This window comes from Lithobates pipiens, unplaced genomic scaffold, assembly GCF_037356315.1.
Source record: "Lithobates pipiens isolate NorthernLeopardFrog02 unplaced genomic scaffold, aLitPip1_a1.2 Scaffold_8, whole genome shotgun sequence".
NCBI classification, from domain to species: domain Eukaryota; kingdom Metazoa; phylum Chordata; class Amphibia; order Anura; family Ranidae; genus Lithobates; species Lithobates pipiens.
Genome location: NW_027507903.1, coordinates 119332155 through 119338154, shown reverse-complemented (window position 1 = coordinate 119338154; position 6000 = coordinate 119332155).

The following is a 6000-nucleotide window of genomic DNA, read 5'->3' as shown; positions in this document are numbered from 1 at the left end:
CTACATTGTGTCATGTTGTGATTGTTTAACATTACGGTATTTAAAAAAAAAAGACTATTATTTATTCTGATATACGGTGGGTATACAAAATCAAATTTCTGGTACTTCGAGGCATGAATTTTTTTTTTTATTTATTTCATATTCGGCTGTATTTTTTTTTTTTTCTTGTAGCATCCAGGTAAAAGGTAAAACACCATGTCAGAAAAATAGAAAAAATAGAAAAAATAAAATAAAATAGAATCACTAAAGCTGGCCATACACCTATAGATTATCTGCAGATTTTCTATGGTTAGATGGAAAAAGTGGGAGATTAATCCATCCACACCTTTTAGCGAACATGGAGAAATCCGTTGCACTTTTTCCATCTAACCATAGAAAATCTGCAGATAATCTATAGGTGTATGGCCAGCTTTAGTTGGAAAAATGACTTGTAAACTCAATCAGGTGTAGCTAATTGCCTTCTCAATAGCACGCAAAGCTATTGGACTTTCAACTATGATCAGCTGTGTCATTTTGATTAGCTCAGCATGACAACCCAAAGCACACATCAAAAATAACCACACAGTTGTTTGAAGGCAAAAAAAGGGAATGGTGTCCACAAATAGTTACCATCAAATTTAACTGAACAGAGGAACCAAGCTGATGTTAATCACAGGCTGTATGCTGGAGATCCCTCCCATCACCCCCCCCCCCCCCATTGGTGTCAGGGAAAACCTGTCAGAAGTGATTCATGGAGATAGCGAGGTATGAGACAAGACACAGAAATTACACTTTGTGCTCTGGATTGAGACAAGTACACACTATAGAGGGATATGCTTTGTTCATATTTCATGTCTGATGTTTACAACCTTTAAAAAGGAGCTCCAGCCATATTTGTGTGTGGTTTTTTTATTTTATTTTTTTTGTCAGCAGTAACAAACTGTAGCTGCTGACTTTTTTTTTTTTTTTTTTTTTTCCCCCCAGTTGTCTTCCAGGACAGCCCTTAAAAGATGGAGTCCCTCCCATCGACCCAGGAAACACATTGCCAAAGTTCAAAAAGGCGGTCCTTCAGGTCCCTGGCCAGTCACTTGTGTTTCCTCCGGAGGAACATATTGCCAGGAACCAGGAGAAGGACTAAATCTCTCAGGGGCCACCTGAAGGAAACAAAGCTGCACAGGGGGACTGGGTCCTATCCGGCAGTTTCAGTCTAGTCCGCACCTTTTTAATTTGGGGCTAGGGTACCGTCCGGCGGGTTAAAGACCTGCTCCCCTCCTCTTACCAGCGCCAATTTGTGCCAGGGTCAGGATAGTGCAGGTTCCCCCCCCCCCCAAGAGCGGTGTATTTTTCTTTTTTCCTCCTCTGCTCCAATAGCGGTGGGGGTCGGAGATGCCGTTGTGTCATTTCCGGCGGAACTGCGTCATCGCTGTGTACCGAGACTTCCGGTTTCGGGTCTCTGGAGGTACAGGGAGGAAGAGGGAAGCCCACGCTGTGCCTGTGAGCTCCCGACCAGCGTCCAGCTATACCAGAACTTGAGGGGGACAATGGAGGCTGATCCCCAGGATACTCCAGTGGAGGTAGGCATCAGCCAAACCCAGGTAGGCTGCTGGGCAAGCCATTACTCTGGTGGTTAATGAGGTTTTTTATGGTGATGGTAAGGCTGGGACCTGTAAGTACCTCCCATGGTGGTGGTCACTCTGCAGTCCAGGAGATTTTGTGGTGGTGGTGCAGCATGAGTTTTTTAGGAGGGATACGGTTTCGATACTAAGGATGCCTATCTTTTGTTTCAGGCTAAGGAGGCCCCAAGGGAAGACAAATCGGGCCTCAAAGTGCCCTAATTGTGGAAAAGGACTGTCCTCGGGCTCTAGCAAAGCCTTATGCAAACAGTGTATTGCAGGCATTCTTAAGACCGAGGCAGACTCCCCCTTGGCTAAGAGGAGATGGCATCAACTTTTAAATCTCTCCGGGATTTAATTACGGATGTGGATACAGCTGCTTCCACCAGTAGAACTACAATCTCCTCCTCACCATGCCTTACAACACCCAGCTCCGGGGAGCCCCATATAGTCAGGGAGCATAGCCCCGTGTTAGTCCTGAATCCTCTGTAGTTTCAGACCAGGATGAAGATCAGGCTGTAGCTAACAAAGGCGCAAGATATAAGCTATCTCTTGAGGAAGTAGGAGCTCTTGAGCGCCATATGATACGCTGGAAATTGAGGAAGAGACTCAATTAACCACTAAGGCTGCATTCACACCTGAGCGTAGCGTTTTCAAGTGTTTTTGCGGCTTTTTTACAGCGATTTGCCGCAAATTTGTGCAGGGCAAAAGGTCACCAATGTTAAAAGAGGAAAAACGCCCAAATCGGCCCGATTTGTGCGACAAAAAAGGGTCTGGAACTTGTTTGAGCTTCAGGCGACTTGGAGTGGAAATGTGAACCATCTCCATTGAGAATAATGGTTTTTTTTTTTTTCCCCTCCAGCGTTTTGTAGCTTCAGGCGTCAAGCTACAAAATGCTCAGGTGTGAATGGGGTCTTAAGCCCTGGACCAATTGTCGGCCTAAGGACCAGAGGTCTTTTTTTACAATTTCGCACTGCTTTAACTGGTAATTGCGCGGTCATGCACTGTTGTACCCAAATGAAATTTGTGTCCTTTTCTTCCCACTAATAGAGCTTTCTTTTGATGGTATTTTATTGCCTCTGCGATTTTTATTTTTTACGATATAAATGGGGAAAAAAGGCTGAAAATTTTGAAGAAAAAAAAAGATTTTCTACTTTTGTTATAAGAAAAATCGAATGAACTAAATTTTAGTCATACATTTAGGCCAAAATGTATTCAGCCACATGTCTTTAGTAAAAAAAAATAAGCGTATATTTATTGGTTTGTGCAAAAGTTTTATAGCGTCTACAAACTAGAGTACATTTTTCTGGAATTTACATAGCTTTTAATTTATGACTGCCTATCTCATTTCTTGAGGTGCTAAAATAGCAGGGCAGTACAACACCCCCCCAAATGACCCCGTTTTGGAAATTGGACACCCCAAGAAAATTGCTGAGTGGCATGTTGAGCCCATTGAATATTTTTTTTTGTCCCAAGTGATTGAATAATGACAAAAAAAAGTTTACAAAAAGTTGTCACTCAATGATGTATTGCTCACACATGCCATAGTTATATGTGGAATTGCACCCCAAAATATATTCTGCTGCTTCTCCTGAGGACGGGGATACCACATGTGGGACTTTTTGGGAGTCTAGCTGTGTACGGCACCCCGAAAACCAATCGCTGCCTTCAGGATTTCTAAGGGTGCAAATTTTTGATTTCACTCCTCACTACCTATCACAGTTTTGAAGGCCATAAAATGCCAAAATAACACAACCCCCCCCCCCCCCCCCCCCATGACCCCATTTTGGAAAGTAGACACCCCAAGCTATTTACTGAGAGGCATGTTGAGTCCATGGAATATTTTATAAGTTGCGGGAATATAAACTTTTTTTTTTTGCACAAAGTTGTCACTAAACGATATATTGCTCACACATGCTATGGGCATATGTGAAATTATACCTCAAAATACATTATGATGCTTCTCCTGAGTACGGGGATACCACATGGGGACTTTTTGGGAGCCTAACTGCGTTCGGGACCCCGAAATCCAAGCACCGCCTTCAGGATTTAAATGTAAAACGCTACCAAAAAAACTGTTAGCGATCGCAGGGATCAGGCCTGACTCTGCAGTTATGTGTTTAGTGTTTTGTAAGTGACAGTGATCGATCGATACTGCACTTGGGTGGAGGGGCAAAACGCAGGTGCTAGCAGGTATCTGGGCTGATCCCGCTAACAATGCGTTTTTTGGAACCCTAAACTGCTGGGGTCGCTAGTATAGATCTGATCAGATACTATACCACTACGGGAGGTGTATGCTTTGCGTGTGGGTATTAGCGGTACTGGCACTAACCTAGCGCTGCCTGGGGCGACGCTGACCCTAAAACCCAATTGATATCACCCGTCGGGTGATCAGGGGGTTGAAACCTCTTATTGGGTAATAAATGGTGGTTGCCCTGATGCTATAAACTAACCAGCGTCACCCGTAACTTATACGGTGATCACTGGTGAAAGAGTTAACTAGGCAATCGGGGGGTTAAAACCTTTATTAGGAGGGGGCGTGTCCGGAAGCCGACCTGGAAGGACGCACGGAGTGAGTGCTCTCCTCCAGCCCGATGCTACAGAGGCCTTAATTGGGGGCCCAACCTGCTAAAAATGGGGAGATCACGGGCCACACGTTCCTCTACGCTCCGGGGCACACCTCAGCCCCCAGACGGATCCCACGCAACAGCCCCTGCGCCCCTCGGAGACCGTGGGGGAGCGGGATGCCTCCTACCACCCGCCCCCCCCCCCCCAGACCCCGCTCTGGACTGCCCGAAAGCCCCGGACGGGCCGGCCCGGGACCTCCACCTTGGACTAAGCCGTAGCAGCAAGATGGCGCCGACCGGGCACGCAGCGTCTCCGCAGGTACGCCAGCCCTCCCCTCTGTCTGCGGCCACACAGCCCCTGCTCCTGTCAGCCTTCCCCCGGGACCTCTCGCAGGGCAGGCAATCTACTGGAGTGGACATCCAGGGCTACCCATCTCCCACCCCCCCCTCTGTGCTCCGGGGGGGCAGGCCATGGATCCTACACCTTTCCTGCCGCACACCCAATGCTCAGAGGCCTTTCCTCGCCTCCTCCGCACAGCTCCTCTCCCAAGCACGGCCCCCAGCTCCTGTCTCCCCCACGTCCTTGGGCTTTATGGAGGACTCTCAGGCCCGCTCGGATTATCTCCATGGTGGGGATGCTGGGACACCCCCTGCGGCTGTGGGGGGGGATCGAGCAGTATGGCCACTGCCTGCCTCCCCTAAGGCGCAGAGGCCCCCCCCCCGTTCTCGGGACTCCAGCGAGGTCAGGGACCGTTAAGTCACCCTCCCCTCCTATGCTCAGGTGGCCCGGGCCTCTGGCCACCCTTGAGGAACAGCCCAACTGGACCCCTCACCCTGTCCCCCTCATGCTACCTCCTGGGCTGACCCCAGGGGACCTCAGCCATCATGGCCCCCCTCTTCTACCCGGGGACTGCAGCGGGGTGAGCCGCCCCTCCACTCTCCACCTTCCTCCCAACACCAATAAGCCATCCGCCCCGACTGGCAGACATACCTGCAATCTATGCCGACGAAAGAGGACTTTAAACAGCTCATAGCGGAGGTGCAAGCCACTTGCTGCGCTGAAATCCAGTCCCTGCACACTGGCCTCAAACATCTAACTGACCGTGTGGAGATGGTGGAGGAGGTTCAGGAGGCTAAGCTGGCGGTCCATCGTGCTCAGGTGGAAACCTCTGACCACCGCCTCTTACTACGGGATATGCAACGCCACGTGGAAGACCTCGATAACAGAGGTCGCAGGAAAAAACATCCGCATTCGCGGCTTGCCTGAGTCGGAGGGCGCTGAGGACCTTCAGACTTCACTGCAAACACTATTCAACGAGATGTTGGGCGAAGATCCGGACAAGCCCATAGAAATGGACAGAGCCCATCGGGCCCTGAGACCCAAAGGCCCGGCCTCCAAACCAAGGGACGTTATCTGCAGAATCTACTCCTTCCCACTTAAGGAAGACATTATGCGCAAGTCCCGCGCCATCCGCAATTTGGCCTTCAATAACTCACCGATTCAGCTTTACCCAGACTTATCCTGGATTACGCTTCAAAAACGTAGGCTGTTGCAGCCTCTTCTCCGGGCCCTGCAAGACAAGAATGTACTCTACAGATGGGGCTTCCCCTTCAGCCTGACCGCTAAACACCAAGGAAAGTCGACGACTCTACGATACCCGGAAGATCTAGTCCCCTTTTGAGACACTCTGGACATTCCTGTCCCTCAACTGCCTGATTGGGATCTGGTCGCCTCTCCCCCCACCCCGATGCCGGTGATCTGGCAGAAGGTTCCTTCTGCCAAGCGGCGCAGAGGCCCGGATCCCCACCGCAGGTCACCCAAACGTAACTGAAGCACAAGC